This window comes from Mustela erminea, chromosome 7 (assembly GCF_009829155.1).
Source record: "Mustela erminea isolate mMusErm1 chromosome 7, mMusErm1.Pri, whole genome shotgun sequence".
Lineage (NCBI taxonomy): Eukaryota > Metazoa > Chordata > Mammalia > Carnivora > Mustelidae > Mustela > Mustela erminea.
In genome coordinates, this window is record NC_045620.1 from 88,484,934 (window position 1) to 88,501,171 (window position 16,238).

At 42.5% G+C, this 16,238-nt stretch overlaps 1 long non-coding RNA gene across 16 annotated transcripts in view; it reads right to left on the minus strand.

The window, feature by feature from the left end:
- LOC116595711 overlaps positions 1-16,238 on the minus strand; it is a 112,472-nt gene that overhangs the window by 85,225 nt on the left and 11,009 nt on the right. For 10 of the 16 annotated variants that reach the window (XR_004287831.1, XR_004287829.1, XR_004287830.1 and 7 more), the window contains 3 exons: positions 12,653-12,853; positions 10,339-10,460; positions 4,915-5,096 (listed from right to left, as the gene is read on the minus strand). This is a non-coding gene — a long non-coding RNA (uncharacterized LOC116595711). The remainder of the gene's footprint in view (positions 1-4,914; positions 5,097-10,338; positions 10,461-12,652; positions 12,854-16,238) is intronic. The other 6 variants (XR_004287836.1, XR_004287833.1, XR_004287837.1 and 3 more) reach the window with 3 other exon arrangements.

Genomic DNA, 16,238 nt, shown 5'->3' on the forward strand with positions numbered 1-16,238 from the left:
AGCATTCTCGAGGGAATCACTAACTATGGCCAAGAACTCTGGCTCTCTTAGTCTGCTTTTCCCAGCAAAACCCTAGGAGGAGAGTGCAGATAGATGCCTTGCCTCACAGAGGCAAGGTGAGTGGCCTTAGACTGCCCAGGATGTGCACATAATCACTCTATCCAATCTTCAAAGAAAACATACCCATCTTCAGTAAGTACTGTTCCTATCCCCATGACTACCCCTCACCAAGCAACCACCATGAAGCCAGCTACCAGTCTGCAGCCGACCTTCAGGCCACACAGAAAACATACAGAACACCCCAAAGGGCTAATGGCAGGCACCACTCACCAAGATTCTCTCCACTTGGCACATTAGAGCACCTAACACTGCCATAAACTCAACGACCATTCCAGGTCAGTGACTTCGAAAACCACCACCTATACCCCTTCAGATCCTACATCTATGCACACCCAGCCATCTTCCACTACTTCTACCACGCCTCACTAACAGAATCCTATCCTCTATTTTAAACTTTCATGCCCCTCCCCAAAATTCAGACAGATATCCACAGATTCAGGCTAGGCAGAGTCCTGAACTCCCGAGGCTGCTGAGGCCAGCTCCTAGGCATGGTCTGATGGGAGGAGGTACAGTCTGAAGGAGTGCTCACCCTAACTGAATGGAGTATCCTCAGCCTACCTAAGGGAGTACCAGGACGGATTGCTATAGGAAACTTTTCCAAAGATTAGCTAGTTAAACCTAGTATATTTAAAAATGAGCAGAAACTGAAGTATGGGGAAAAGGTACAGTAGGATTTCTGAGGATCTGACTTTCAGATAACTAACACATAAAATACAAAGTAATAAGCAATCTATTTCAAACCTTTGTATGTCAACTACCTGATCCTCCTTCTAATCCAAAAGCTGGTTCCACACTAAAGAGGTAAGAATGCCAAAAGATGATTTAAGTAATCCCCAAGATTATTTATGGCCTTAATCGTGAACTGCTTGCCCTGTCCATTCTTACACTCCACCCATTATCCTGATTCTCTAGGTTTCTGAATTAATGATTCAGTTTTCTGTTTCATCTTTGCCTCACCTTATCCCTAAGGCCTTTTGCTTCCTTCCTTGCATAGAAGTGCACTTCACTCTCAGTTATACTGCCATCAGCCATTCAGAGTAAATATTCTGCCTACCCAGATCCGCAACTTTTATCCTTAGCACTCATGTCCCATTCCTGGGCAAGTCTTCTGCCAGGTATACTGATTTTTATGAATATGTCTCAGAGAAAGACAAGTGTTTTAGATGATTCATCTCAAGCATGTTAGATAGTTCATCCAGGCAAACACTGGGATCACCAAAGATGGAATTAGGAGAATGACAATGAGCCAGGGCCAAATGACCAGACCTTACCCTGACATTCAAAGGCGTACCTTCTTAGCCCTCGACTGGTACTCTGGGTACTCCTATAGAGCACCCCACCTCAAGAGATGCTTCTAGCCCACAGCAGTTACGAGGAAGAATACATGGTGAATAAGACGTATGTCTTTGCCCAACAAAACTTACCATATAGTGAGGGAGACAGACAAATAACTACGGTATGTATAATTAAAGGTAACGCATGTAGAACTGTAAGACTAAGAAGGGCAGTCAAGTGAAGTTAGACCTAAGCTGAAACATGAAGGATAAATAGGAGGGAGATACCCAGGCAGAGGCTGGGCACTTGAGGAAAAGTGTTCTAAGTAGAGGGAATAGCATAAGCAAAGGTCCTGCAGCAAGAAAACACATCTGAAGAGATGGGATGAGCTGGGGAGTGGAGAGGCCAAAGCAGAGGGTGTCCTGAAGCAGAAGATGCTGGAGAGACCAAAAAGGGCTTCATAATATGTATGAAACCGTTTTATAATTCACAAGTATTCACTGAGTGCCTACAATGTACCAGACATTGTTATACATACAAGAAATGTAAGAGTGAATAAAACAGACAACATTCCTTCCTGTTCTCAGAGAATTTAATTCTAACTGAAGGAGACCAGGGTGCCTGGCTGGCTCAGTCAGTAAAGCATGCAACCCTTGATCTGAGGCTGGGCATGCAGCCTACTTAAAAAAAAAAACAAATACAGGGGCGCCTGGGTGGCTCAGTGGATTAAGCCACTGCCTTTGGCTCAGGTCATGATCTCAGGGTCCTGGGATCGAGTCCCGCATTGGGCTCTCTGTTCAGCAGGGAACCTGCTTCCCTCTATCTCTCTCTCTCTGCCTGCCTCTCCATCTACTTGTGATCTTTGTCAAATAAATAAATAAAGTCTTTAAAAAAAAAAAAAACACATACAAGAGAGCCCAGAAATAGACCCTCAACTCTATGGTCAACTAATTTTTGACAAAGCAGGAAAGAATGTCCAATGGAAAAAAGACAGCCTCTTCAATAAATGGTGTTGGGAAAATTGGACAGCCACATGCAGAAAAATGAAATTGGACCATTTCCTTACACCACACATGAAAATAGACTCAAAATGGATGAAGGACCTCAATGTGAGAAAGGAATCCATCAAAATCCTTGAGGAGAACACAGGCAGCAACCTCTTCGACCTCAGCCGCAGCAACATCTTCCTAGGAACATCGCCAAAGGCAAGGGAAGCAAGGGCAAAAATGAACTATTGGGATTTCATTAAGATCAAAAGCTTTTGCACAGCAAAGGAAACAGTTAACAAAATCAAAAGACAACTGACAGAATGAGAGAAGATATTTGCAAACGACATATCAGATAAAGGACTAGTGTCCAAAATCTATAAAGAACTTAGCAAACTCAACACCCAAAGAACAAATAATCCAATCAAGAAATGGGCAGACGACATGAACAGACATTTCTGCAAAGAAGACATCCAGATGGCCAACAGACACATGAAAAAGTGCTCCATATCACTCGGCATCAGGGAAATACAAATCAAAACCACAATGAGATATCACCTCACACCAGTCAGAATGGCTAAAATCAACAAGTCAGGAAATGACAGATGCTGGCAAGGATGCAGAGAAAGGGGAACCCTCCTACATTGTTGGTGGGAATGCAAGCTGGTGCAACTACTCTGGAAAACAGCATGGAGGTTCCTCAAAATGTTGAAAATAGAACTGCCCTATGACCCAGCAATTGCGCTACTGAGTATTTACCCTAAAGATACAAACGTGGTGATCCAAAGGGGCACGTGCACCCGAATCTTTATAGCAGCAATGTCCACAATAGCCAAACTATGGAAAGAACCTAGATGTCCATCAACAGATGAATGGATCAAGAAGATGTGGTATATATACACAATGGAATACTATGCAGCCATCAAAAGAAATGAAATCTTGCCATTTGCGACAACATGGATAGAACTAGAGCGTATCATGCTTAGCGAAATAAGTCAAGCAGAGAAAGACAACTATCATATGATCTCCCTGATATGAGGAAGTGGTGATGCAACATGGGGGCTTAAGTGGGTAGGAGAAGAATCAATGAAACAAGATGGAATTGGGAGGGAGACAAGCCATAAGTGACTCTTAATCTCACAAAACAAACTGAGGGTTGCTGGGGGGAGGGGGGTTGGGAGAAGGGGGGTGGGGTTATGGACACTGGGGAGGGTATGTGCTTTGGTGAGTGCTGTGAAGTGTGTAAACCTGGCGATTCACAGACCTGTACCCCTGGGGATAAAAATATATATTTATAAAAAATAAAAAATTAAAAAAAACACACACATACATACGTACATACATACATATTAATTGAAAGAGACTATATAAAAAAATACATGAATAAACTAGAAAAAATCACATATTAAGTGCTATGGAAAGAATTAAAATAGGTGATGTAACAGAAAAGATATGGGTGGCTACTTTGGAATAATTAAGTGGTCAGGGGAAGGCCTCTCTGAGGACATGACATTTAAAAACTAGTATCGGGACGCCTGGGTGGCTCAGTTGGTTAAGCGGCTGCCTTCGGCTCGGGTCATGATCCCAGCGTCCTGGGATCGAGTCCCACATCGGGCTCCTTGCTCCGCGGGGAGCCTGCTTCTCCCTCTGACTCTGCCTTCCACTCTGTCTGCCTGTGCTCGCTCTCGCTCTCTCTCTCTGACAAATAAATAAAATCTTAAAAAAAATAAAAAATAAAAAAAATAAAAACTAGTATCTCAGGGTGCCTGGGTGGCTCAATCAGTTAAGCCAATCAGTTTGGCTCAACTCATGATCCCAGAGTCCTGGGATCAAGCCCCTCATCAGGCTCCCTGTTCAGTGGGGAGTCTGCTTCTCCCTCTCCCACTGCAGCTCCCCCCTGCTTGTGCTCTCTGTCAAATAAACAGCATCTTTAGAAAAAATAAAAATAAAAAATAAAAGTAAATTAAAACATGTATCTCAAAAAAAAATAAAACAACAAGAACAACAACAAACCCCTAAAAAACTGTCAGTCAAAGATCAAGGGAAAAAGCATTCTAGGAGGGGGTGACAAATCATGTAAAAGTAAGATCATGGAAGTTTTTTAAGCAAGAAATGTAAACCATGAACATTCATATATATTATAAAGATCACTCTGGCTGCAATGTGCAGAGTGGAATGGAGGTGGGAAGGATAAAATCAAGACTGGAGGTAGAGACGAAAAGGTATTATGTACACTAAGATGAGAAGAACCCCACAACGACAATGTGATGATGGTAACAACATTCACATGGCACTTACGGGGAGTTGATCTATTTTTCTAAGCATTTTACATGTTACTAATTTATTTAATACTCACAAGTACTCTTGTTTTGTAAATCCATAAAACTAAGGTACAAAATAGTGGCAATGAAGAAGAAAAGAAAGCAACTGGATCCAAGAAATACTAGGGAGGAAAAGTCCCAGTGACACGCTGGTTGTTGGCTGTGGGAGGGGAAGGGAAGTCTTTTGGGCCTAATAACTGCGTGGTGTTTACCATGTGACAGGACACCAGGTGAGGCGGCAAGTAAGGAGGAGCAGGAGGCCACATGGTGGTGAGTGTGCACAATATCCCTGTGATGCCGGCCACGTGAGCAGCTGGACACCGGTCTGCAGACAGAGCTGGGCATCATCCATATGTAGACGGTTAAGTGGAGCTGTCAGAAAGGTTGAGATCACCTAGAAGAGCAGCATGAAAAAAGAAGACAAAAGGCCTAAGAAAAGAATACTGATACTTAAAACACAGTAAGAATCGTTCATAACAACAAAAAAATGGAAATACCTTAATGTCTCTCAATAGGAAAATAACTGAATATAGCATATCTGCCTATACTATAAAATATTATATAGTAGCCAAAATCAATGAGAAGTATCTTTTTGTACCAACATGAAATACTGTCAAGGCACCTTACTGAATCAGAGAAATACCAAAGTGATCCATAAAATGTGACCCCATTTGTATAAATAAGACACAAAAATAATACTTTTCTGGTGTCACACATATACATGTAAACAGAAAAAAGTCCGGTATGTACAAATTCCAAACACTAACAGGTTACCACCTCCAAGGAATATAAAAATAACAGGGGGAGCAGGAGAATTCAAAATATCTACAGATTTTAATTCTTTTAGATTATATTACTACATTCCCTATAAAATAAAGATCAATTTTTCAAAAAGTGATCAATTTTTCAGGGTACCTGCCTGGCTCAATTGCTAAAGCATGTGATTCTTGACTTCAGGGTCATGAGTTTGAGCCCCACCATGGGCACAAAGCTTACTTAAATATAATAATAATAGGAGTCTTTTTATCTTTCCCTCAATTTAGCTGTGAACCTAAAACTGTTCTTAAAAAAACTCTTAATTTTTTAAATGGGAGCCTACAAAAGATATCCTCTGCTTCAGATGCCAAATTTTCTGTCCCTTTCACCTCCAATGGTCTTAGTGTTCAGATCTTAAGGCTTCCCATCTCCCCACATCTAAGATATTAACACGAAGCTCCCTAATTCTATGGTCTACTAGACTGAGGCCAAGCCTGAACTGAATCCCTAGACCCTGAATCACTAGACCCAGGCCAAGCCTGACCACCAATCCCCTAGCCTGGGCCAGAGTCCCAGGAGGAAAAGTCAGACACCAAAGTCTTAAACAAACATGGAAGAATGAGGGGCGCCTGGCTGGTTCAGTCAGTAGAGCGTGCAACTCTTGATCTTGGGGTTTTGAGTTTGAGCCCCATATTGAGTGTAGAGATTACTTTAAAAAATAAAAACTTTGGGCGCCTGGGTGGCTCAGTCGTTGAGCGTCTGCCTTCCACTGAGGTCATGATCCTGGTGTCCTGGGATCGAGCCCTGCATTGGGCTCCCTGCTCAGTGGGGAGCCTGCTTTTCTCTCTCCCACTACCCCTGCTTGTATTCCCTCTCTCACTGTCTCTCCCTGTGTGTCAAATAAATAAATAAAATCTTAAAAAAATAAAAAATAAAATCTTTAAAAAAACAACAATAAACCACCATGGGAGAATGAGTACAGATGTCAACCAATCTAAGGACAGGGATCCAGCAGCCTTGCTGCCCAGTAAAAGTCTCAGTGGAGAAAGATATTTGAAGGTCTATAAGCAGCTCTGCAAAACTGAGGGATGTGGCTGCAGGACAGTCAGATAAAATCAGGGGGAAGTGGTATGGCTGAGTTTAAAAAAAAAAAAAAAAAAAAAAAGAGCCAGGCGCATGGGTGGCTCAGTGGGTTAAGCCTCTGCCTTCAGCTCAGGTCATGATCTCAGGGTCCTGGGATCGAGCCCCACATCGGGCTCTCTGCTCAGTGGGGAGCCTGCTTCCTCCTCTCTCTCTCTGCCTGTCTCTCTGCCTACTTGTGATCTCTGTCTGTCAAGTAAATAAATAAATAGCCAGTACCACTTATAAAGATTCCAAGCAAAGTGCTGTAGTATAAGTGGAAACGAGTTTCACAACAAATGGGGGATATGTGTGTCTAGGGGTACCTAGAGGAGTCACTTCACATTAAAGCAGCAATTCCAGGAGGCACAGTATAAACGTTTAGAAGCTGGAGCAGTATAAAGAAACCAAGGACTTGGCTCCTTCCTAAAAAGAAAGGAGGCTCTAAAAGTGAGGAGAAAAGCCACTGAAACAATGCCTTTCCTTCTTCAGTAAACCAAAGAGAGCAAGATCATGGCAGATCTCTGATGACTGTACTCTTTAACGTTCAACTGTCTAGGATAAAAGACACCATATTTGGTCTACATGTTTTCCTGGTTACCCAAAGAAATAGCACTACCTGAGCCTTACCCAACAGCTGATTCACCATCAGTTAATCTATATCATAGCCCGCTGAGACTTATACTTCACACAGTACATACCAGACTCTAGAAAAAAACAACCTGGTGTGAGCTGTCAAAGTCCTCTCGGTACCTGACCTCACCCTCTGGGGTAGGTTTCATTTCAAAACTGAAAGGGACTGAGAGCTGGGGAAGTCCAAAGATCAACACAGCCAGAACAGGTGGTTCCCAGCAGAAAAGGGTCCCAGGCTGGAACTCAAAACAGAAACCAGACCACTGATAAGACAGTTTATGATGTCTGTCTCCAAGCCTTCAGATATTTATATGTTTTCCAATATTTACAACAGGGCATGACCATGCTTGTCCAGCTCCTGACAATTAGATATCTAATTCTCCACGTGTTCAATTAACTTCCTGGCTTTATTAAGTTTTAGAGCTCTGGGGTAACTCCAGTGACTGGGATACCTTGTGAATTTTTTATAGCCCTTCAAATGGGCCACATTTTTTTTTAAAGATTTTATTTATCTCTTCATCCTAGGGGGAGGGTGGGGCAGAGGGGAAGAAAGACATGGAGAGAATCCCAAGCAAACTCTGTAACACTGGGCTCCATCCCATGACCTTTAGATCTCAACCAGAGCAAAAACCAAGACTCAGATACCCAAATGACAGAGCTACCCGGCACCCCAAATGGGCCACATTTTAATCATAATGAACTTTATCATCTCCTCCTCCTTCAGCTCCCCATGAACCCTCAGCAAAATTCCTGTCTCACTAAAAAATGTGGTTTTTCATGATGGGCCTCTCAACAGAGCAATACTCAATACAATAAAAGTCTAGTTCATCAAAGAAATCAAGTTATTGGGGCGCCTGAGTGGCTCAGTCATTAACCGTCTGCCTTCAGCTCAGGTGATGATCCTAGGGTCCTGGGATCGAGCCCCAAATCAGGTTCCCTGCTCCACGGGAGGCCTGCTTCTCCCTCTCCCACTCCCCCTGCTTGTAGTCCCTTTCTCGTTGTGTCTCTTACTATCAAATAAACGAAATCTTAAATAAAAAGAAGAAATCAAATTATTTGCTTAGGTTCACTATTAACTAGTTGAGTGACCTTGAGCAAGTAGCTTAACCTTTCTGGACATGGTTTCCTCATCTATAAAGGAAGCAGGTTGGAAACCGGTGGAAGGAAAGCAATAAAAACTTCCTTGAACTAAGACAAGACAAATTTTTAAGTCTAAACAGTTCAATAAGTGCCAAGCAGAGTTATTTTTAAAAGACACAAACCTGGGGTGCCTGGGTAGCTCAGCCGTTAAGCGTCTGCCTTCAGCTCAGGTCATAATCCCAGGGTCATGGGATCAAGCCCTACATCGGGCTCCTTGCTCAGGAGGGAGCCTCCTTCTCCCTCTCCCCTGCTTATGTTCCCTCTCTTGCTGTCTCTCTGTCAAATAAATATCGTTCCAATTTTAGCATATGTGCTGCCGAAGTGAGCACTCTGTCAAATAAATAGATAAAATCTTAAAAATAAAAAAAAAATTTAAAAGGACACACACCTAAAGCATATCAAGAGGAAATGCTAAGCCAGAAAAAATTTACAAACTTCCAAAGAGAAAGAACAGGTAATTACTTAGAATTCTATTGGCACTGGACTTCCCATCTGTATCACTAGAAACTGAATACAGCAGAAAGTGGCATACAGACTTTGTAGTGAATAGAACTACTATTTAAGAATCCTAAACCCAGCCAAGACATCATTTCTACATTATGGTAAAATTCAGGAGTGCCTGGCTGGCTCAGCTGGTAGAATATGTGACTCTTGATGTCAGGGCTGTAAGTTTGAGCCCCACACTGCATGGAGACATTACCTGTGAATAAAATCATGGGGCGCCTGGGTGACTCAGTCAGTTAAGTGTACAACTCTTGATTTTAGCAGGGGTCAGGATTTTGGGACCATGGGATTGAGCCCCACTTCAGGCTCTGTGCTCAGCTTGTCCCTCCCCTCTCTCTTCCCCCACTTGAATGCACACACTATTTCTTCCCCTTTCTCTCTATAAAATGGATAAGTAAAATCTTCCCAAATAAATAAATAAACTCTTACAAAATATACATACACACATTGTACACACAAGGACCTTCAAAGTACCATCCATGCCCCTTTTCTAAGAAAATCACTCAGAGAAAGAAACATCCTATTCAAATTAATATTTAAAACCTGAGCAAAGCTGGAAAAGACAAAGTGTACACAAGATATGTCTTCCCTCCCCCAAAAAAGACCTTTTTTTAAAATTTTTTATTTATTATAAACATATATTTTTATCCCCAGGGGTACAGGCAAAAAAGATCTTTTAATGAGGCTGAACCAGATGACTTCTGATGGCCTTTCACGTATAAACAGAAACTGTCCTATACACAACCATCCCTGGAAGTCTGGCTTTGTGAGTTGTTCATCACCTAGTGGCCCAATGAAGTAAATGCAGTTTTGTCAAATGCCCGGATAAACTTCCAGCCATTTTGTGAGCTCTGACAGCGTGTGGCTCTGAGTCTAATGTCCTAGAGATTACAAAAGTAGAAGACTGTAAACCCTCCAGATTCATATACTTTTGTAGAGACTCAGCTAACTACACATTCATTCTCCAAAGATGTGGGAAGGGCCCATATTTTGTGCCTAACCGTAAGAAGTGAAATATGTATTTGTTGTTGAAAGGCTGTACTTTAAAGATTTTATTTATTTATTTATTTGACAGAGAGCGATCACAAGTAGGCAGAGAGGCAGGCAGGAGAAAAGGAAGCAGGCTCCCTGCTGAGCAGAGAGCCCGATGCGGGACTCGATCCCAGGACCCTGAGATCATGACCTGAGCTGAAGGCAGCAGCTTAACCCACTGAGCCACCCAGGCACCCTGTAAGGCTGTACTTTAAAGCAGTAAAACACAGAGATTGCTTTTGTGCAGACCAATCCAAATTGAAAGCAAGTTTAGATGCTATGAGAAAACTGCAAAATGCCTTATAAATAGGAAGAGTGAGTTCAAACATTCATAAGACTGGAATTTGAAAGACGAATTGTATTTATCCTGTATGATTCCAAAGAACAGATCTAAAACTGATGAGAAATCATCCCAATTAGATATAAATTCAAAACAAAAACTAGTATCTTACCAGAGAGCTATTCAACATATAATGGGATTCCTCAAGAAGTAATGAGCTCTCCAACAATGAAAGCATTCAAAAAGAACTTGGGTGATCATCTGTCAGGGAGATAATGGAAAGCATTCCTGCAACTAGATGACAGAAAGGAGACAAGGAGATTGACTATTATTACCTCAAGGGCCTTTCCAACTCCAAGTCTATCATTCTAAATAAAACAAAAACAAAAACAAAACAAACATCACTAATAGAGTTCCTCCCTCTGCTTTTTTTTTTTTTTTAAGTTCCAACCAGGTGGTACAACACAGTGGGTTGGATACCACTTTCCACTTGAGTAACTACAGACAAACTATTTAACTCTATTTGCCTCACTTTCATTATCTGTAAATGTAGAATAGTACTTATCTCATAAGGTTACTATGAAGATTAAATAGCAAACTTCTTAACAAAGTACTAATATACAGAAAGTGTATACAACTGGAAGCTTGTAAAGGAAAGGTAGCTGGGGTGGGGGGGAGAGACCCACGCAGGGGAGTGTGGAAAGTGAAACCTAAATGTGCTGCTTGTTTTAGTTATCTGTACCCAACTCTCAACCAAAGCATTCCTGACTGTTGCTGGCTGGAGGCTAGGTTCCCTAGGCAACTAGCCTCAAAAAGAGCCCAGACCTACCCTCTTCAGGAAGGCAATATTCTCCGTCCTGAAACCTCGCATCCTCCCTTGCACAAAGCAGGGTCCCTAAAAGCTCACAAATACCACCACTCCAAAATCAAGTTGTTGAGCAAGTATTAGTCTCCTCACTTTAAATCGTCAGTGAGAACATCAGAGTTAAAAGGGATCTCACAGACCATCTAGAGTGACCCTTTTGTTTAATGAATGAGGACAATAAGGCTGAGAAAACTGAAGTCCTGGATGTGGCAAATTGGTGAGAAGGTTGATGAGATCACAGGTCTCCTTATTTCTAGACCAGTAGTCAAAAGCCTCCCATTTCTCAAATGGGAAAAATAGGACAGGCCCTACTAAGCTATCTGCCTCATACTATGTGCTCTAGACAGGTAAAAAAAGAATAGAAACGGTAGAGTATAGCGGTTAAGAATGTGGACCCTAGGGCGCCTGGGTGGCTCAGTGGGTTAAGCCGCTGCCTTCGGCTCAGGTCATGATCTCAGGGTCCTGGGATCGAGTCCCGCATCGGGCTCCCTGCTCAGCAGAGAGCCTGCTTCCCTCTCTCTCTCTCTGCCTGCCTCTCTGCCTACTTGTGATCTCTCTCTGTCAAATAAATAAATAAAATCTTTAAAAAAAAAAAAAAAAGAATGTGGACCCTAGAGCCAGATTGCATATTCAAATCCCAGCACTGACTATGTGAGTTTAAGCATGTTTCCAAATCTCTTTGTTTCTATAAAATAGAGTAAGAGTGACTACCTTATAGGGTTACATTAAGGAATAGATGATGCTCCCCTGCTTGTGCTCTCGCTCCTTCTAATAAATAAATAAATAAATTCTTAAGAAAAGGGCGAGTGGGCACCTGGGTGGCTCGGTTGTTAAGCGTCTGCCTTTGGTTCAGGTCATGATCCCAGGGTCCTGGGACTGAGCCCCACAATGGGCTTCCTGCTCAGCAGAGAGCCTGCTTCTCCCTCTCCCTCTGCTGCTCCCCGTCTTTGTTCTCTCTCTCTCTCTCTCTCTCTCGCTATCTCTCTTTCTCTCTCTGTCAAATAAATTAATAAATAATATCTTTTAAAAAAAGAAGAGAGAGGGACGCCTGGGTGGCTCAGTTGGTTAAGCAGCTGCCTTCGGCTCAGGTCATGATCCCAGCGTCCTGGGATCGAGTCCCACATCGGGCTCCTTGCTCCGCAGGGAGCCTGCTTCTCCCTCTGACTCTGCCTTCCACTCTGTCTGCCTGTGCTCACTCTCACTCGCTCTCTCTCTGACAAATAAATAAATAAAATCTTTAAAAAAAATAAAATAAAATAAAATAAATAAAAAATTAAAAATTAAAAAAAAAAAGAAGAGAGAATAGATGTCAAACGCATGGCACATAAAGTATTCAATGTATACATTGCTCTGCTTCTCGTCATTACCAGTTGTATTAGGAAACACAATCAAAGTACAAGAAAGACAGGACAAGCTCCTACATAGGTCCAAAAGCAGTAAGATACAGGTGTTTATTCAGCTTCATTTCCTGGTCCCAGCCAGGGAACACTCAACCCTTCAGCAGAAGACTATAAATGACCCATCACTCTTTCAATTCTTTGGATCTAGGGAAAAATCACTTCAGAAAATAACCAGTACATGCTATGGTGATAAGATACTTAAGATCACAAATAAACCTTACGTAGGTCTGAGCCCAGGTGTGACCTCCAGATCTATGCTCATCTCAAGTTGGACAAAGTGCAATTCATGTCCAATCTCTTCCCTTCAATCCATGATATAATGGTATAGTATAATGGTAAGAAACAAGAGTTGGCTCAGTTGGTACAGCATGAAACCCTTGATCTCAGGATAGTGAGTTCAAGTCCCATGTTGGGTGCAGAACCTATTTGGAAAAAAAAAAAAAAGAAAAGAAAAAAAAACAAGAGCCTTGGAATTTGGCTGCCCAGGAGCAAATTACTATTCTGTTATTTATTTGCTATGTCACTTAGGCATACCTTACCTCTTTCTAAGTCTCTACTTCTCCATCTGCTTTAATTATTTTAAGTGACACTTAGCACTTTCTTAAAAAAAAAGATTGTATTTCTTTATTAATTTGAAACACAGCAAGAAAGAGAGACTGAGACAGAGAAGGCGTGAGTGTGAGCGCGCATGCGCAAGCACAAGCAGGGGAAATGTCAGACAGGAGAGAAGCAGGCTCCCTGATAGCAAGTAGCCTGATGTGGGGCTCCATCCCAGGACCCTGGGATCATGACCTGAGCTGAAGGCAGCCACTTAACTGAATGAGCCACCCAGGCACCCGACAGTGAGCACTCCCTTTTTTTTGGGGGGGGGTCCCTTTTTTTATTTAAATTCAATTAATTAACATATAGTATATTACTAGTTTCAGAGGTAGAGTTCAATGATTCATCAGTTGCATTTAACACCCAGTGCTCATTCCAACAAGTGACCCCTTAATGCCCACCACCCAGTTACCCCATCCCCCTACCCACCTCCCCTCCAGCCCATAGTGAGCACTTTCTATCTGCCAAGCACTATGCTAAGCTTTACATAGCTTACATCATTTAATCATCACAACCTTATGAGGCAGGTACTATTATTACCCTCATTTTATAGATAAGGAAAAAGGCAGTTTTCTAATTCAAGGCCATAGCTAGTTACTGACAAAACTGAGAAGTTGGGGCAGGAAGTATGACCCCAGAGTCTATGCTCCTTACTCCTACACTGCTCTATTTCTCATATAACCAACCTTCACATGGTTGCTATGCTATTAAAATAAGACTATTTACATAAAGTATCTGGTTCATCAGTTAGCCATTACTATTATTGCTATTATTATTATCATCAATCCCTTTGAGCCTCTTCAAATACTACTTCCTGAGTTCCAATTTCACTTAAAGAAAATGGTTGTTGGGGGGCGCCTGGGTGGCTCAGTGGGTTAAAGCCTCTGCCTTTGGCTCGGGTCATGGTCTCGGGGTCCTGGGATCGAGCCCCACATCGGGCTCTCTGCTCAGTGGGGAGCCTGCTTCCTCCTCTCTCTCTGCCTGCCTCTCTGCCTGCTTGTGATCTCTGTCTGTCAAATAAATAAATAAAATCTTTAAAAAAAAAAAAAAAAGAAAAAAAAAGAAAATGGTTGTTGGGGTATCTGGGTGGCTCAGTGGGTTAAGCCTCTACCTTCGGCTCAGGGCATGATTCAGGATCCTGGAATCGAGCCCCGCATTGGGCTCTGTGATCAGTGGGGAGCCTGCTTCCCCCTCTCTCTCTCTGCCTGCTGCTCTGCCTACTTGTGATCTCTCTCTCTCTCTGTCAAATAAATAAATAAAATCTTTAAAAAAAGAAAGAAGGAAAATGGTACACCAGCTCACTGGGCAGCCTGGGGTGGGGTTCTAGTATTTTACTGCCCTCATACTACAGAAGTAAGTATCTATGTGGAAAGACAAGGATGTATTTTCTAAAAACCTCCTACTCTAAAGCAGCTTTTTAAAATTTTTTCAAAATAGAAATATACACTATTCACTAAAAAAAAGAAATTGTCAGGTGCCTGGGTGGCTCAGTGGGTTAAAGCCTCTGCCTTTGGCTCAGGTCACAATCCCATGGTCCTGGGATAGAGCCACGCATCGGGCTCTCTGCTCAGCAGGGAGCCTGCTCCCCCCCACCCCGCCCCGCCCCTCCTGCCTCTCTGCCTACTTGTGATCTCTATCTGTCAAATAAATAAATAAAATTTTTTTTTTAAGATTTTATTTATTTATTTGACAGACAGAGATCACAAGTAGGCAGAGAGGCAGGCAGAGAAAGAGGAGAAAGCAGGCTCCCTGCTGAGCAGAGAGCCCGATGCGGGGCTCGATCCCAGGAACCTGGGACCATGACCTGAGTGGAAAGCAGAGGCTTTAACCCACTGAGCCACCCAGGCACCCCACCCCAAGTATCCAACTCTTGATTTTGGCTCAGTCATGATCTCAGGGTCCTGAGATCAAGCCCATGTTGGGCTCTGTGCTAGGTATGGAGTCTGCTTGATTCTCTCTCTCTCTCTCCTTCTCACTCTGCCCTTCCCCGCAAAAAAAGAAAAGAAATTGTCCTCTATCTCTTCCCTTTCCCATTCTCATATCAGTCTTTAGTCATTTAATCCTCACAAGAAGATAGGTGTCATTCATCATTATCTCCATTTGACAATGGAGAGTTTCTGAGAGGTTCAAGACCAAACAGCTAGTATGTGGGTGACCAGGGTTTCTGGAAAAGAATTTTCAGATATAGGGGCGCCTGGGTGGCTCAGTGGGTTAAGCCGCTGCCTTCGGCTCAGGTCATGATCTCAGGGTCCTGGGATCGAGTCCCGCATTGGGCTCTCTGCTCAGCGGGGAGCCTGCTTCCCTCTCTCTCTCTCTCTGCCTGCCTCTCCATCTACATGTGATTTCTCTCTGTCAAATAAATAAATAAAATCTTTAAAAAAAAAAAAAAAGAATTTTCAGATATGAAGGAAGGTAAAGATAGAAAACTCCTTCACTTTTGCTGAGAAGAAGTGGCTATGACAGTGGGTTCCTAGAAGGTATCTGAATGAACCAAGACTGGTAACAGGATTTTAAAGAAACTCCTGCTCTAGTAAGACAGGACCAAAGAAAAACTGTAACTCAAAAAGCCACTAATCCCGTGAGCTATCAGAAATCCTGCCCTCCCAGAAATAGTACAAATTATCAATAAGCCTGACAAAGTAGGACTTCATCTCTAAGCAGAGCCATATCCTTGCAAACCCGTCCTTACCTCCCCAATTCCAAAATGGTGTATCAATTTATCCTGTTAGAGAGCACAGCACTATTCAGATCAAAACATTTTTTAGGGGCGCCTGGGTGGCTCAGTGGGTTAAGCCTCTGCCTTCAGCTCAGGTCATGATCCTGGGATCCTGGGATCAAGCCCTGCGTCGGGCTCTCTGCTCAATGGGGAGCCTGCTTCCCCCTCTCTCTCTGCCTGCCTCTCCGCCTACTTGTGATCTCTGTTAAATTAAAAAAAAAAATTAAAAAAAAAATTTTTTTTAGACTGTGTCACTTGAGGGCAGAAACAATATGTTATTCATATAGATCTTTCCCTCATTATCTGGCACATAACCCCTATACATTAATTTAAAAATATATTCATTCAACTCCCAAGTGCTAGGCACTATTTTAGGAGATGGTGATATAGCAACAAGCAAAACAAAGTCCTAGCTATCATGAAATTTACATTTCAGTGGCAGGTGACCAATAATAAACAAACTATGTAGAGAGAGTCTCTAGAACAGTGTG